At 38.9% G+C, this 17,820-nt stretch overlaps 3 long non-coding RNA genes across 6 annotated transcripts in view; 2 read left to right on the plus strand and 1 right to left on the minus strand.

Annotated features, from left to right (window-relative positions):
- The window catches only part of LOC108507361, a 29,476-nt gene extending 26,232 nt beyond the window's left edge, over positions 1-3,244 (plus strand). For both annotated transcript variants that reach the window (XR_001878096.1, XR_001878095.1), the window contains exon 5: positions 751-3,244. This is a non-coding gene — a long non-coding RNA (uncharacterized LOC108507361). The remainder of the gene's footprint in view (positions 1-750) is intronic.
- The window catches only part of LOC108507364, a 22,151-nt gene extending 4,381 nt beyond the window's left edge, over positions 1-17,770 (minus strand). The window contains exons 1-3 of one of the 3 annotated variants that reach the window (XR_001878101.1): positions 17,626-17,770; positions 15,002-15,181; positions 11,311-11,416 (exon numbers count right to left, since the gene is read on the minus strand). This is a non-coding gene — a long non-coding RNA (uncharacterized LOC108507364). Of the gene's footprint in view, positions 1-516; positions 661-11,310; positions 11,417-15,001; positions 15,195-17,625 lie in introns of those variants that run through there. The other 2 variants (XR_001878100.1, XR_001878102.1) reach the window with 2 other exon arrangements.
- On the plus strand, positions 10,620-14,200 carry LOC108507362. Its single transcript, XR_001878097.1, has 4 exons — positions 10,620-10,671; positions 11,238-11,310; positions 12,445-12,643; positions 14,181-14,200. It is a non-coding gene; the product is annotated as an uncharacterized LOC108507362 (long non-coding RNA).
- Positions 17,771-17,820: the final 50 nt, after the last annotated feature.

The raw sequence follows: 17,820 nt of genomic DNA on the forward strand, positions 1-17,820 counted from the left end.
TAAAAGACATGTAGGACATGTTTAGTGCTGGACTTGTCATTGCCGGGCAAACAGTTGGAAATGATAATCTTAAGGGTCTTTTCCGAGCTAAACGATTCTGTGATTCTGTGAGGGGATGAGGAGGTGCTGATAACTGCCACATTGCTTGCACAGCTCACTTCAGCAGCCACACTCCAGAGTTAATAGTTTATCTTCCACTTCTGCAGCCTCAGAAGGAAGAGGAAGATGGAGCATACAGAGTCCAGACTGCAAAAGACTTCACAGCTTCATCTCATCCTTTCTATCCATATCAGTGTAAATATTTTTTAGCAATCAATAACTTTCTAACATCACTTCTGTGATTTAATTTGTGCTATAAGAAGTATAAGTACAATTTCTTTTTAAAAAGTACAGCAAGTAGTCTTTAGATATAAGTACTATTTCTAGCAGTAGAAGACTAAAGAGAGTGGAAAAATACAAGTAGCTGAAATCGGTAATAAAATAGTAATTGTTACAAGTTTTCATGCATAAACTTACCCAGACTAATGATGGATTGGTTCCACATGCTTGTTTTGAAAGTCACATGCTTTGTTTAAAGCAGAATAAGCAATAGAAGAAAATTGGCTTCTCATTATGGCATCATATTTTCTTTGTGAAAAAGACACAAAATTCCTTATGTATCTAAAAAAATGAAAGAATAAAAGGATTACGTAAAGTTTTCTGAGTAATAATAAAAATGGCTATCTCTTACACTTTGCTTTTCATCCATAGGTATCAGGGTCATTTTTCCATTTGCCAGAAGAGAAAACAAGCCACAAAAGACAGAGTGACTGCCCAAGGTCATCCCTCAGGCTGACACAGCTTTGGAAATAAATATGAGTTTCCTGAATCCCAGCCCAATGTTCTGTCCTCAACAATAAATGAATGGCCATCTTAACCACCAGAGGACAACATTACCCAATCACTCGCATGTCTCTGAAACTGAAGGCCCTCTGGAAAACACAAGGTATTTGCATTTCGGTGGTCTCTGCAGTGTCTGACACTTCCAGTGTTTGTAAAGTCATTTTTTAATGCAATGTAGTGATGACCTAGAGAGAAATGGATTACCTCCATAATCAATTGTAACAAAATTTGCCACTCAGGTGCTTTCCTACATATTAATATGATTTTGAAACTTTCACTCTGGAGACTTGTTCTTGATAGGCTTTGGTATCTAGCCAATATTTTATAGGCAACATTTTAATTCAATAATACTTTAAGTGCAACAACAAATTTGACAAATGAAGCATCTGTGTGAAATATACAAATTAAATTCTACATGGGGAAGGCAAATCTGAGGCTGTCTGAGCAGAGATTATAACAGCAGTATGATTTAAAACATAACACTGATGAAACTTTTGGAAAATATCCTTCCTTTCTTCACGAGAAAGTAACTCGTAGGCAGATGTCTATACATCTTTAGAGTCTGGAGACTCAATTTCTTTACAGAGTAATTACTAGATAACAAAATTTTAATCACTGTCTGGACCATTAAACTTTGGTAAAGGTGACTGAAATGATCTCGGGGGAACCAAGAGCTTGTTTAGAACAGGGATATTAAGCAGCAGTAACTAAGTAACACAGCGGGAGTGTGAGTCCCAAGAGAAAATATGTTACAATGACAATGTTTATTACACATCTCAATTACTTTGTACTATGCACTTCAGCTTTCTGCAACAGAAATCTACCACTGCTTCAGACCTCCAGAAGCCTGAAGAGCTACACAGGTGTCCTGAGTGCCTTCTCTGGTCTTGAGACCAGGTGGCACAGTCTAGTCATATCCATCCTGAAATTATAAACGGCCATATCCAAACTGCCCAAAGTTAATAGCTTATCCTATATTAATTCTCAGATCATCCCAGGAATTACCTGGAAGATTGATAATACACTGCAGCTGTGCATGGGACTGTTTGAACAGTTTAACAGTGCAGGTAGCCTACTTCTGCCCCTCTGCCTGTTCATTTACTAGTCAAAACAGAACCAATGATGATCTCCTAGCAAAAACAATATGCTTCTCATGTGTTATGAACAAAAAAAGAGCTGAAAAGGGATGGACAAAGAAGAATGACGAATGGAGAGGGAAGACAGGGCCAAAGTTCTTAACTGGGAAAGCTCTGAGTTAGCAGTGTTGTAGATAAACGTGAGAAATGCAGGACGGAAGAAGAGAGGATGCTGCAATACTCAAATTACCAAAGGTTGAGGGATGGAACTAGTTAAGGGTTTGGAGCAGCATCTGCATTTTAGATCTACTAGGCAAGAGGAATCTTTGAAGTTCAGAGTCAGCCATGGGCAGAGGCTCAGCTGAAGACAAATCTGAGGTCCAGGGAAGGTGGTGCTATTCTTGGTGAGCAGAAAGGAAGTAGCAGGGAGGGCTAAGGAGACAATGTATTGTTGATTAGGGTTATCCACCACTAAGCTGGATCCCCACAAAGCAGAGGCAAGCACATGGCCTGAAATTCATCTGACTAGACCTGAACACCTGACAGTCTCTCAGAGGTTGCCAGCTGTGAAGGAAGCCTGCAGTTCATCTTCAATGTTATTCAGAATTATTAAAAGAGACACAGAGGTCAAAAGAGAAGCAAAAGTTTCTAAAGAAGCTGCCCACATTGAGAATATTACCCCAACAATACATATTAAAGTGATCATCCCTGTCCTACTGATGTGCTGGTGAGGCAGACCTTCAATGCATCCAAGCTCAGGAGGCAATAGTGGGTGTTAAAATTATTCAAGCTACCTACTTGGCCAAGTATTTGTGGTTAGAGATGCTGAAGTCCTGCAAGTCAAAGATCACAGAAATCCAAAGAGCGTCTGAGAAATGGGTTCGGCGTCCCTGTACCCAATCCAGCTTTACTGCTGACATCTAAACTAATAAGTAAGTTTAATAGTGCCAGCTATTGTAGCCTCTTTACTGCATAACTGTAGGAAGGTGATTAATGTGGTTTTGGAACAGGGGCAAATAACCCTCTCTTAGGCAGTTCTCAGGGACAATGTTGGTTTCTGATGAGTCAGGGACCATTTCCAGTAGGCAATCTGGATACAGACCCTCTGTTTTGAATTTAAAAATAGAGGCACAGTAAAAAAATTTTGGTTGGGTTTGTTGCCTAAAACTGGGAGAAAAAAAACTCACCAGGCCATATTAGAATAAGTAAGATAGAGAGCAGGTCTTTAATGAAGGCCTTTTGGCGCAAGGAGTACAAAGACGCGCACCCGTGTCCAGGGGTTTCACAATTTATGGTCCAACCCAAGAACTATCTGGTCCCAGACCCTCCCCAAATCTACCCCCCTGGTACACCTTCCTGGAATTGAGTCAAAGGTCCCAAGATCCCTTTCTTCCTCATCTTCTTCATGGCATGTACTGCGTCTGCAGCTTCTCCAAGGTTCCAGGTTTGACGGTTGCTTTGACTATGATGGTATCTTCTTGTTCCTGCCTGGGTTGCATATGTTCTTTAACAAGGTGTATTTACTATAGTCCTGCATTAGAAGGAGGCTAAACAAGCCTAAAGAATTTAGAAAATTTGATATGAAGTGGGGAATAGGGTTTGGTAAGTATTAACTACTGTACTAAAGTGTGAGAGACTATACAACTATACTAAAAATTTATATTTACTACAAAGCTACTTTAAAATCTACGAAAAGCTAAAATATCCTAAAGACCTTATGGCATCAGGTTCAAGGACAAAGAACAGGTTCTGATACTGTTCAGTGTATTATTCCAGATGTATCCAGACTCACTATTCTGGGATGAATAATAGTTTTGCTGCTAGCAATTTTGCTGTTTCTTAACAGGAGTTTAACCTAGATGAACTTCATATTGGTAGCTAAAGGTATCATCTAGGAGTGTGATACGGAGTGTAATACAGGTAGTAGTTGGCCAACAGCTGATGTTTTGTGGTTCTGTGAATACTGCAATACATACATAAACATTTGTGGGGAAAAAATACCTTATAGTAATAAACTTTGCCTGGCAAATTATGGTGCAATTTAGTGTGTGTTTTACTCCCTTTCTTCATACTGCCAGATAATCACATGGACAGGCAGCATGCTGTGGATTTCATTTGTCAAGATTGTTGCTAAGGAAAAAGATATTAAGGACTGAGAAACTCCTGGAAGCTCTTCATGTGCTGAGGTGCCAAAAGAAGACAGGAGATTTAACAGCTGAATCCTGAAAGGCTTTGTGTTGGCAGCCAGCATATGACTCAAAGTTTGCTATTATCTTTTTTCTCAACATGGAGATACAGCCCTGTAAGGACTTAAAGAGAACAGTTGCCTGTCTCAGACAGTTAAGGCCACAGAAGGACTTTCTCATGAGATAAGCACAGAATGGAGTGACAGGATGTTGCTAACTCCAGGCCTGGCAGAGGCAAGAGTACTGCTGGAGGTGCCCCAATGGAGGTTTACGAGTGGTGGAGGGAAATTAGTGAAAAGAAATCAGAAGAAGAAGAAATAACATCAGAATGCACTTATGTCATGGTGCACTGATTGTGCCTGCCGGGACTGCAAGAGTGTTTGTTTCAAAGTGCCTTTACTCCATGGTGCAACGATTTTATTAGTAGTATAATATATTTTATTATAAAAATGTGTTATTCCCGGTACTGTACCCCTGTTACCCTTTTTTCCTATTGGTTCAACATAAGCTCTCTCCTTATTTGTCCTACCTGCTTCACCTGTTCTCCCCAGAGACAGTTTCTCATTTGTCCAGGTTCATACAGTTCCACTCCTTTTTGCTGTGATTTGCCACTGTTGAAATAATACTCCCAATCTCCACCCTTTGTTCCAGAAAAGTCCCTGCTCTCCCTATAAAAACTGGCGTCCATGTTCAATAAACATTCATTCTGTGCCACAGCATGACTCTGTGCAGAGTGATCCTTTCAGGGTCTTGCATAAGGGGGGTTACGGCTCTCCCCCCGTCATAGTACCTCCTGAATAATCCATCCAGACCAAAATTCCCACTGGGGCGAGCTGTGTAAAGAAGCAACAGGTTGTATGCATATCAATGGTCAAACAAATATCACCGGTCAAACAAATATCACCCCAAGTTATGGGACAGGTGGCATCTGCAACCACCACTGAAGCCCCTGCCAAATAGGACCTGAAACTTGGACTGCAAGTTAAGGTACCACACCAGGAACTCGAGACAAGATAAAGGTGGTACTATTGTCCAGGTGTTATCTCAGACTTAAGGGGAGGTTAACAAAGCTGAGGGAGAGGACTGTATTACTGATTATGGACACAAAGAATGCAAAGTTTATGGACTACAAAGAAAGCCAACTCAGTAACTGTGATGAAATCAGCTCTGACTGGGTAAAAGGTAATTCTGGCAGGGAGAGATCACAAGCACTGACTCACAACCCACTGACTCAGGAAACCCCCAGACTCGAAAGAAGAGAAAGACTGAGCATGCAGACTAATTCGCATTAGAAGTGAGGGAATCATTTAACTCATAGAGAACTGTGTAACAAATGCGCATTAATTCCTTTGTTTGCTAAAATGTATAAATAGTGAAAAGTTTTGGATGATCTTGAGACCCCCCCACACCAAGAAGCCCAGGGTGAAAAAGGACCAACAGGACACCGCTGGATCCATAGGTGGTGACTACCTTCTACCTGATCTCTCTCCCCACTCCACTCTTTTCTATTTCTTTCTATCTACCTCACCCTCATTTTTAACTAAAACCCATATTATTGACTTTGGCATATGGTCTTGCTTGCACCTTAATTTGGGCAGAGGCTTCTCTCACTAATCGGATCACAACAAGCCCTCATGCTCTACTAAACTAGAAGTAACTCTGTGTCTCTGTAATACTTGCTTCTAACACATGCACCCTTTTATACAGCTGTTTAATGGCTACAACCACCCGTAATGCTAGGAGTAGCTGTGGCCTGATGCTGCCACATCTAAATAAATATATCTAGAGGTATTTATCAATGGTGATAATGTTTCTGAGGCTGGAAGATGCTGCAGTGTATATGCAAATATAGTTACAATTTTGCTCCTGCTTGTCACAGCTTTAAGCCTTGAAGGGCTCTGCACTCTGGCAGCTGTTTTCCACAGTGTTCAGTATCAATCATGCTGCTGTAAACGAACAACAGACACCATGCCCTTTCATGGGCAACTCTATGCTGCTCGGAAGTGTTTCACAGTCTCTGCTTACCTTCTGAAAGAGAAAAAATCTGATTCAAAAAATCTGAAAGACATTCTAATGCCAGCGATGGCACCAGTGTTTCTTTGTGCTCATAAACGTCTGCAGTTAAAAAATTGGAGATTGACCTAAACTTCTCTTCAGAAACTGAGCAAAATTAGGATTAACCTGAATCTTACAATAAATAACGTATCACTCACTACCATTTAGGAAAATAAGGTAACTTGGTCTAAAAACTTTGCATGTATTATATGCTTTGATCTAAGACAAACACTGTTATTTATAGTGAAATAATAAAATAATGGTAATACAGAAGCTTTCAGGTGGCCAAGGAGGGATTTTTATGGCTCCAAGACTTATTTGTCATAACTATTATTTATTGCCCCTTTAAAAAGCTTTCATACCATTACCATGGCTGCTTTTTCTCAAGGATCAACAAAACATAAATATTTTCTGCCCTTTAATGTACATTCAGGATGAAGTTACTCCAAATGGAGATACTACATTACTCTCAGGATCATTATCCTCCCTGACCCCATCCCTTCCCATCCCTAGGTTCCCTCTTGCACATGCACAGGACCTTGTCCGTGGAAAAATTTCCTCACTGTACAGTGCTTTGGTGACACAGAAATGTACGAGTATATTAGGGGGAGGAGGGAGGTAAGTCAGTAAATGGGCTGCAGTGTTTTGACCTGGATACCATAAGCACCCACACATGAAATGATACAGCACTCCTGAGAAAGTACTTTATTCTGATTTCAAGTTTGGTTGGGTTTCAACCTCCTCCTTCCCAGGAGGTTACATGTCTTCCCAACTTTACACAGGGAAGACTAGTTAAGTCTCTTTGTATTTAAAGGAATAAACCAAAGTCATATTTACTTCCCTTTCATGGTTTAATAAGTAGTTAAATGCTTACCTATGTTTCTAAAGACATCATTCCCTGCTTCAATGGTGTATCTTTGTCTGGAGTGGGAGGATAGTCCAGTCTTCTCTCCTGTACTATACCTCTTATGACCAGCCTGCAGACTGATGGGAATGTACAGAGTTAAAATATGCTGGTCAAAATCTGTTTCTCAACAGCCCAACTGGCAGAGCACAAATAGGGTAAGTAACTGCTCACTAGCTGGCAGATTTTTTTCTTACTATCTGTATTCAAAATATAACCTCGAGTAAGGATACTTATTTCTACCAATTGCATGACCATTCACAGCTCAAGAGCAGCTCTGCCACTAGCCATAACATAACAGTCAGAGCTTTCTATACATTAAACAAATATTCTGCTCAAAGCAAAAACCAAATAGAAATAGCAGTGTCACAACAGACCAATGACTCCATACCAAGACAACAAAAAGACACAGTGACTAAAGTGACTAATAACAGTGATAGAATAAGCCTCTCTACATTCAAAAGCTATGTAATCTCTTATGTGACTCACTGCTATCTTGGTTTCAGGTTATTTATTTGTATTTTTGGCCAGAAATTAGAAAATCATGAGAATTATCTGGGAAAACAGGCCTGCAAAGGACCAGGTTAGTTATGCCCTCCATAATCAAAACATATTATGTCATAGGTTTTAAGTCCATATAATTCCAATCTCATTCACACAACCCACAAAATGCTATTCATTATCCACAGCATGCAAGTCAAGCCCTCAGTGACTGCAGTGCACTATGGGAAGAGAGATTCAGAGGCTGGAATAGGGGGCTGCTGCTGGCTATGTGTTCACAAGTAGGCAACTCTTGAGGCTGCAAAGTACAATGAGGCATCACTTCATCTCCAGCATCATGCCTCTCCCAGACAGGAAGAAAAAAAAAAGAAAATTGATAGAAGAAATGTTATGTGTTCCTGTGGAGAGAAAATTAGTTCTCTTACTGCTAGAAAGTAGTGACCAATACTGGTCTAAAGTTGGTGCAGCACCTCTATCTGGGCTGGATTTAGCATGAACTATAGTCATTACCACATAATCACACCAAGCGCCAGAGAAAAATTAAAAAAAAATAACAAACAAGCAACCACAAAAATAGAAAACCCTCATCAAAATAACTGCAAAATTCTGCACAGGCATTCTGGCATTCCTCAGTTCTGGAGAATTCGTTTTCTCTCTTCCTTTTTGCTATAGCCTATATGGCACCTTGTTCTGCAGAAATCTGAGATAATGAGAAGTCAAACATCTTTCTGGACTGGGAACAGATTGGAACCTATAAATGATTACAAGAGGCAAACAGAAATTTAAAGAATATATTTAGACCTGAAGGTGAGCCCTTGGGGATGCAGTACAAGATGGAAGAACAAAGAAAAGCCATGAACCTCTCACTACCTGGCTGATGTCTCCTGGGTTTTCCTACAGTTGCTGAAGAGACTCAGGTAACTCCAGGAGAACACTGAAAGTATTCAGAGTTCCTAGTTTGAATTTCTCCTCAGTATCCTGGATACTTGGAGAGAACAATCATGCCAGAGAGAGCACATTTTCTCCTTAACAAAAAACCAGAAGTAAAACACTCAGTCCTGAATTTCTCTGCCTATAGCCCAGCCCCATATGGCTGGAATGCCTCACCTTAGTGCTGGGGAGCTTCCTGAACTCAAAAATTACTCCAGGGGTAATCCTGCAGAATTAGATCTACACTTACAGCATATGCTCCACAAAACATTAAGAATTAATTTTTTTTCATTTCTATGTCTCATGATCTCCTGCATTAAGTTTTTGAGGAGGGAAGTAGTTTGATTTTGTATGAGTGGAATAAACCAGGGCCACAAACCCATAACCCCACCCTCTCTTAATGACTTGTTAAGTCCAGTTCTTATTCATTCTGCAGTCACAGCCTAAACTAAGAAAGATTACAGATGGGTGGCACCTGTTCGTTGAGTTCAAACTGAAGAATACAATAACACTATCCACTGGTGTCCTAATGAATTCCCATTCCCAGTCTTCTCATTCCCAGAACTTCCAAAACAGCAACACACATGTAGCTCACCTTTATTTTGTGCAAAAGCCCCTGAAAAGTATGCAACAAAGATATGCAAATATGGCAGACAATGTGTCCTAGTTAGGACAGCTGAGATCAGTTCATCATGGTATTCTATAGCCTTCCATGCCATTACCCAGAAACTGTTCACACCCTCCGCCCACAGAGCCTGACTCATCAGGCTAGGTGTTAAGAGGCCTGTGAGATAAGAGGATGCTCTTGTCCTCACACCTTTTATGGAAGTCCCCGCTCTGAACCTTTTATGGAACTCCCCCGCTCTGAGGGAAGGATTGACCATTTTTGCCTGAACTGGAATGTATATAAACCTGGAGTTTCAGAACTTTTGGCACCCGCTCGTGGGATCCAGAAGGAAGACTGCAGCTCGTCGCTCTCGACCTTTGCTGGACTTCAATCACCGCTTCTGACCAGACTGCAACAGCTCTCCCAACAGCAGGTTTCTCCCCTCTCCCTTTACTTTGGACTCAAGCGGGGCCCAGGGAACACCACTTTGTTCATGCCCCAGGGTACCAGGTTTTACATGTGGGTTTTGTGGGTTAGGACCAATTGTTTTTTTGTGTGATTGTGCTTGCTGTGTTGTTTTAATAAATTGTTATTCTGACTTGTGGTCTCTCCTTTGAGTTGAGTTCATTTCCCCTGCTGGTTGACTCTTAAACCAGTACACAATGCAATGTCATTACTTCCTGAAAATGAATAAATTTTCATAGTCTTTGGCAAATCCTCTTAGGCAAATCCTGTTTTTCAGACAAAGAAAATGTCTCCTGATTTTCTTTTTGAACAAAGAACTATCTCTGAGCAGAAAATGCCTCTGCAGGCATAAGCACAGCATTTCTTTTTAGTAATCATAGCTAAATTTATTAGAGTCTTTTTTGTTCCACCACATGTGACAATATACCTCATGGCTGTTGTGACAGCACCTGAGGGCTGGAGAGAAACACACTTTCAAGCACGTAAATTACTTTTCTTTCAATTCAACTTGGTTATGATTTGCTTGAACAGAAAATTGCCCAGTTCAGAAAAGAGGAAAGAAAAGTTAAAGAGACCCTTAGCAGATTCAGAGGAGGGAGAAGAGACAGCAAAGAAAGGGTCCTTTCTAATAATACAGCTCTGGGTGAAAAAATAAAACAAAACAAACAAAAAGACTTGTTTTCATCAGCTAAGATTGCAGCACATTCTTTCTGTCCTGAGGCAGAGCCGAGTGGATCTGTTTTAACCAGGTTTTCCTAAGGGCCTGGAACTGGGGATGCTTCAGGGACAGACGCAACACAAGGTAAAGCAGAGGGTGTGCACAGCCAGGGGACAACTCTTTTACTTGGACTAAGTGATGAGCTGTATCCAGGCTCCCATTTTAGTGTGATCTGCTGAGTAGAAATATCAGCATGTACTGGAAAATAGTGGTAGTAAATGCTGGGTTCCCAGACAGCACTGGACTCTGCCTGCACCAGCCCAGTTAAGCCTGTGTCTGCATTGACAGTTCAACTGTTCTCAGTAGCCGTTTGACAACACTGCTGGCATCAGCACCTAATCAAACAGGTAAAAAGAGCTACATCTTTCCCAAATAATCAACTTTCCCTTCTTCCTGCCAGGCAGCAATCCAGGCAAAACCAGGATAAGGGTGGCAGGAAGTGCTAGCAACGAGGCTAAGCTTTAAGTTTTACTTAATTGTCATCATCTTTCCCAGTTTCTGAAATATCCACATGCAAAGCCTGTAACTCAGTAGAAATCTTTCAACAATGGATTTTATTATACACTTCCCAAGGACTTTTACCACTAAATTAATTTAGTGTTAAAGACACACACACTGAAAAGAAACGCATCTAAACTCTGTGGAAGTTATTAGAGGCTTTTTCTACTTCTGGACTTATTCTACTTATATTTAGACTTATTTGATCACTCAGTCTTTGCAAATGTCTCACTTTGAAAAGGCATACCGTAATACCACCAGCATGATATAGCCTTGCACTTTCTGCAGACTTTTCTATGACCTTGAATGTCCAAAAACTTAAGCACCATGTTTAACAATGAACACTTGTCTTGTGAAGAATTGTATAATGAAGCAGTTTGTATACTTTGGACTTGTCTGAGGATGTTTATTTCAGATTCATGAGCTCACTTTGAACTAGGAGAGACTTTAGCACTGGTCCATATGCCATCTGCTTGTGTCGATGACAGGTAAGAGGCTGCATCACCATACAGATCTTTCTCCGTTACAAATGACTTTCATTAAAATCCTTTGGTTTGATACAAATAACATTGCTTCTAACTTGTTATAAAAAACCTGTATGACAACAGACAAAATAGGAAGTAAGTTGGAAAATTACAGAGTAGGTTTTTTTCCCAAAACCCTATTCTGGATGCTGGGTTTTTTTAAGAAATATCTGAATTAAGACCTGAAATAAAAAACCCCCAAACCTCCCACAGATCCAACGTATGAAACTTGGTTTAGAAGAAATGAGAACAATCTGTGACAGTTCTGCCATATTTATTGGTGCTATAGATCTGAAGTCAAAAACAACTACCTTTCTTGCATTGTTATGGCAAAATGTTACACTAAGACTTCACCAACCAAGTTGACGCAGGTGTATCACAAGAACTAAGAGAGTAAGACGTAGCTCAGGTCCCAAGTGATCTAAGGTGCTGGGCCAGACATCAGACCCATACTCTATAGCCTTCAAATTTGTAAAAGTGAAACTATAAATATATATATATATATATATGTAATGTCCATTTATGGAAGATATAAGAAGATCTAAAACAACAGTATTTATAAAAGAAAATAAAAATAAATACTGCTATAAAGGGAAACTAAGTGGTTTGTGTGTGGAAGATCATCATGGGTGGAAAGGTGTTATAGCAAAAGATATGAGATTAGAAGGGAGTTATATGGACAGATTCATGCAAAATATATCATACTATTTGCATTGCATGTTCAACATATCTTGGTGAATCAGAACATAACAAGCCCAGACATGTTCAAGTAGTGATAAAGGTCTGCAGAGACTGGAAGTAGGGGATGAAAGAGGGACAGACACCTGGCAGGGCATAAACTGGCATGCAGTGAAGGAGTGCTGCTGGTAGAAAAGACATTTACAGGCAAGGCAGGTGATTGGCATTAGGTGAACACTGAGGAACAGTGTTTCATTGTTTTGGATGCCTTCTTTGCAATATTTGCTTTTTCTTTATGAAGCTTTTGGGACTTGATGATTTCTTCTTAGTGGTAATGGATTAGTTTTTCCTCCCTTGACCCATGTATTTCTACACTTGGTTAATTAGATTTTTTCCTGTTTTGCATGGTGCACACTGAAGATGAAAAATGACAGAAGAGATACTGCTTTTAAAAAGAAAGTAGAAAGAAGAGAGAAAAGAAAGATGGTGCAAAAAGAAAAGAGAGACGGTGTCATTTTCGACTCTGAAAACTAATGACATATAGAAAATCTATTTATACCTGTTGCATAAGGGTCTAAATTACCTGCAGTATTTTCAAACCAAGAGAACTCAAATTTTGGTGAGAAATTCTTAGTTAAAAAGTTATTTCATCTTACATTGTAGAAAATGCCCAGAAGGGAGCATAAATTTTAGGAAACTTGTGAATGAGTCTTTCACTTTTTAAGTCAAAGAGAACAGCGCTCAGAATCTCACAGCGGTGAGATCAGTGTAGCTTTAGCTATTCAGTACAGTCAAAATTTGACAACAGGATAAGATAAGAATGCATTAGACATTAATGCAAGTAAATCTAGGTAGAAATCCGTGAAAAGAATATAAATATTTGGGGTTTTTTATATTCTTGCACTCAAACTCACATTGTTTACAAATAATTCATTTATTATGTTAAATTTTCAGTTTTATTTTTTCTTTCTTGGAACTAACATCTTATTTTTCCTGGTTTAGGAAAAAGAGTCAGGATAGAGAAAGAATTTTAACTTTGATGCTACTTTTCACAGTTCCATTCTTTTTGTGTCATATTATCATGTGCTCTTTTCTTCACATCCTCTGAAGATCTCCTGAAGTTCAGAGATCTCTTGCTTTTAGTTAATATTTTTATTCCCACATGTACTAAAACTCTAAATTGAACTGAACCAGATTTTTTGACAAAGACTTAATTCACAGATCATGTGGTAGCATTTTTGCTTAAGTTAATCTTCTTGTTCCCATGACTATTATTTTTCTTAGTATCATCAATTCTACAGTCAATTTGAAACTAAAGTAGCTAATTTAAATGAAAGCGGAAAAATTAAAATATTTGCATATTTTTTCAGGTTAATAGATTCACGTTTACCTGAAAAATAGCTTACAAATACCTAGAAGGCTTAAACATTATACAGCTGAACTGCATCTACTTTAAAGTAGTGATATTTTTCTAAGAAAACCTAATTACAAGAAAATGTTTTTGTATGAGAGAGTTTAATGCAACACAAGGAGTATTATTATAAGTGAAGATAGAAAATTAACAAATCTGGAATATATAGTACATAAAGAAAAATCTTTCTGCTAACAACTACTAGTAACTTTCCCACATTTTACTTTACCATTTTACATCAAATACAGCAAACACTAGTGGGTAAAGAAGGAATTCAGGCCTGCATACAAAAGGAATGCTTTCTGGCTTTCAGTGAAAAATAAAGTTGTATGATGTATCTGGTTAATCATGCGTTTCCCAGATAACCTATTCTTTCTTCTAATTCAGTCCTCTGTCATGCTGATGAAAGTTTTGAACAGCATTTACTACCTGCTCTTTTTTCATTGGATATCCCAATCACTAAAGCCACAATTAATTCATATAGTTAACAACATCTATGCAATAAGTATACAGTATTGCACACCTCCTTAAGTTATGCTCTAAGTAACATAGGCAGTCTTCCCTGATGAGTTCTTTCCTTAATTAAAGAAATCCTTATTATGTATTTAAAAAGTCTCATTCCTCAGACAAACTATCTACTGCCTTTGCCAAGTAAGTCTGTGGCATTTGACCTCAATGTGTACCCTTATTTTATTAACATGCCAAATTATATTATGTCCATAACATCTTCTTTCTTTTCCTTCAGGAAACATGTTGAATATGGAAAAAAAAAAGAAAAATTAAAAAAGACATGTCATCAAAAACCCAAGGAAAACGGTCAAAATTCAAAGAAGAAATGAAAAATGAGACCTTCCAGCAGGGAAAAAAAGAAAAAAAAAAAGAAAATAAAAAAGAAGCATTCTATCTATCAACAATTGAAAGAGATACCAAATTACCAGCATTCTTTACCAAACAATACTCCGTTTGAGCAGAGATCCATACAGTAGTAGAAATTGTATTTCTAGATGTTTCTACGAAGAAATTCCAATTGTATTTTAGTATAAAGAAAGCTATTTGGGCAACAGAAACCAAACCCATAATATTTTAGGAATACTTAACTTTGTAACAATGCCAAAACAGTGTTTGCACTTTTCTATTTGAGGTCTTTAAGGAAATACAGGACACCTAACATTCACCCCAAGGATTCCCTAGAATCTAATATCTGCCAGGCTTCACAAATGACAGGAAATTTCCTACTGGAGTATGTTTTATATTTGCAATGTCACTGCTACTTGACATGCCTGGCCAATGTCAAAGATGCCTTTTTCTGATATCCCTTGAAATTGCATCTGTGATGCAATATGTAAAGTATCTATAAAAGGACCAAACTTCATTAAACCAGAATGGTAAAGAATTTTGAGATGTATGCACACATTTAACAATAGAGGGAAAAGGACACATACCAGCTCCTTTGAGGGGGATGGACAAAAGTACAGGGCAAAAGAGAAACAAAGGAAGTAAAGCGAATATCTCTATAATTTTTAAAGGCTGAAGTATCAGTACTGTCTAACCAATATATCAGCCTACCTTTCACAAGTTTTCCATGGCTTCCAGATCAGATGAGCTGCTCCAGTGGGCGGCTGCTCTAGTTCAAGGACTGCTCCTAAATGCTTCAGTATGATTTATGGTACAGCACCATACGAAATAATCCAGGGGTTACTTCCCTGTCATCATCACCTTGGCTACACCATCTGATCCCACTAAATTCTGTGCAAATAAACTGAGTTAAAAATAAATAGGATCTTCTATCATTCCAAGGGTTTAAATTACCTGTACTATCTCACAGACCCCTAGTCTCTTAAATTGGTTCAGCTGTACAGTACATTTGAATAATTTGGTGAATTGTTTCTTGATCATAGGAGGATTTACCAATTTTGAAAATCTTATGGCTAATAGTTAGATTTGGGTACTCTAGCAGAAATATTACACAAGTTGTTCTTATGAAATTCCTTATATTTAGATCGAGGGAAGACATACCACTCTGTTGCTGCCAGTTTGTCCTACTCTTTGAGGCCAACTGAAATGTTGACTGCATTGGAACCAGAATTATTCAAGAAATAACATTTATTTCAGAGTTGAGAACAGAAAGATAAAGTCCAATCTGTAGATATTCATCCTGGATCAGTCATTGATTCTCTTCGTAAATGCAGGTGCTATTGCTTTTTCTAGCTGATCTATCCCCCCTGGAAGACACAGCAAACCTGCAGCCCAGTGATCATAGAATCATGGAATTTTTAAGATTGGAAAAGACCTCTAAGATCATCAAGTCCAACCATTAACACAGAACTGTCAAGTCAATCACTAAACCATGTCCCTGTTGTCACTAAATATTACTATGTCACTAGGTGAGGGGTGGTGTCTCAGGCTCTGCAGGTGTTTTGCCAGGGCTCAGCCCTGAGATTTGCTGGCTGGCTCAGTCGGCACCTGCCAAGTTCTGCCTGAGACTTTGCTGCTGCTTGGCTTGGCTGTAAAAAGTCATTCTTCGTATGACAATAACACCCATCAAACTCACCATATAGAGTACAATCAGAGTGATGCGGACATTCAGAGAAAAGAGGAAAGAATAAGGTGTGAGAAAACCTGTTAGAAAAACTCATAAAAATCACTCCAAGCAGATCCTAGTGTGAAGACACAGAAAGCATTGACTTCAACATCATCTTGCTCTTGGCAAAGGGTTCAGGATGCCTATTTCCCATTGTATATCCCCAAACAGACCCCACTACCAACATTAGAACAAAAGAGCAGCAGTATGAGAAACATAACACCTTGAAAAGTGTTAGATACCTGAACATACACATAGCAATATGAACTTACATTTTATGGTCGAGAACTTTTCTGCACAGCAACATTCATTCTTTTTTTTTCTTTATTTCTCTTAGATCTGCATTACCAATAGTTATTTTTTTAGAATGTTTAGGTTCCATTATACAAATTCTTCACTTATATATAGGTTTTTTTGACTGGAGCAAAACTTTGAATGTAAACACAGGGAAAAGAGACTTTCCAACTCAAATACACGTTAATTAAAAACATCTTTTGTCTTGGGTAACCTGTTTGGATCTGTAAAGTAGGATTGTATTAAACAACTGTTTTCAACACAGTGATCAGCTGGAACCAGAAATTTATTTCCAGATTATTCCTACATGTATTACAAAAATCTCAAACTAAAATAAGGATACAAATCAAATGGTTCAAAGAAATGCAGATGTATGGTGTGACTCAGCCAGCCCCAGACTTCTCAGCTCAGACCTTTCCTCCAGCTATTTGAAGTCATCATTTGTGAGCTTCTGGTTCAATACCATCAGAGCAAACATGGCTAGATTGAATCACTTAGCAAATTGATAAAATTATTCTTTTTATTATCAGGTTGTGTCTTGACATGAAAAAGCACAATGCTCTTAACATTAGAGCATATTGGAAAATGTTTCCATTGATAGGTAATAGGTAATCTCAAATAAAATCAACTTCCTCTGAAGTGAACATAAACTGTGAACTTTCCTCATCACCTTTCACCTTTTCAATCTCCTTCAGATAAATCCTTAACTTTGTTTACATACCATAATTGAATTGAAGGCAAGTCCCTTTTTCATATAAAAACATATCTCCTGGGAGCAATCAATAAGTAATCAATTACAAAGATTAGTGTTAGTTCACCTCTTACATGACATGAATCCTTACACAAACCCATTGACCAACATACAGCGCTTGAGATCAATACAATCTCTCCTCTTTCTCTCCCTGTAATTCCCAAAAGAGATTAGCAAACCAGATTCTCATAAAAAATTGTTAGTAAAATAGCAGTGAGTATGCAGTTGCATTCTTCCTCAACAATAATCTTTAGAAAAACAAACCTTTCAGCAGGGAAGCCTTAAAACACAAATCCACTTATGGCAAAGGAAAGCTCAAGGTCTCCTCTTCCAGCAGAGGTCATACTCAGCATTCAAGCAATGGCAGCCAGGATTTGTCCCACTGGCTTGAGCTTAAATTAGAAAATGTGGCACTAAAAATACCAGCCTGTCTCAAAATCAAACCTCATAATTTCACTCCTGGATACCCTTGACATTGCGCTTTGTTGCATTCTTCAGTTTTCAAAACATGAATTATGGCACCTACCAACTGTGTAGCACATCACACCTGACGATTTTACCTACCTCAAGACAGGGCACAGTCAGATGCCTGCCAGCAGCTCAGTGGGCTTGGCCAAGGGCTATCTGCCCCATGCACACCCGGAGACCTTGCAGATGCCCCCTCTCACACACCTGCCCCTCTGCTCCCTCACAGGTACAATGAGTGTCCCCTCTCCCTCTGCTGCAGCTGTGTAAGTATGTTTCATCATAAAGGGGGAC

Source organism: Lepidothrix coronata, unplaced genomic scaffold, assembly GCF_001604755.1.
Source record: "Lepidothrix coronata isolate B3197 unplaced genomic scaffold, Lepidothrix_coronata-1.0 Scaffold253, whole genome shotgun sequence".
NCBI lineage: Eukaryota > Metazoa > Chordata > Aves > Passeriformes > Pipridae > Lepidothrix > Lepidothrix coronata.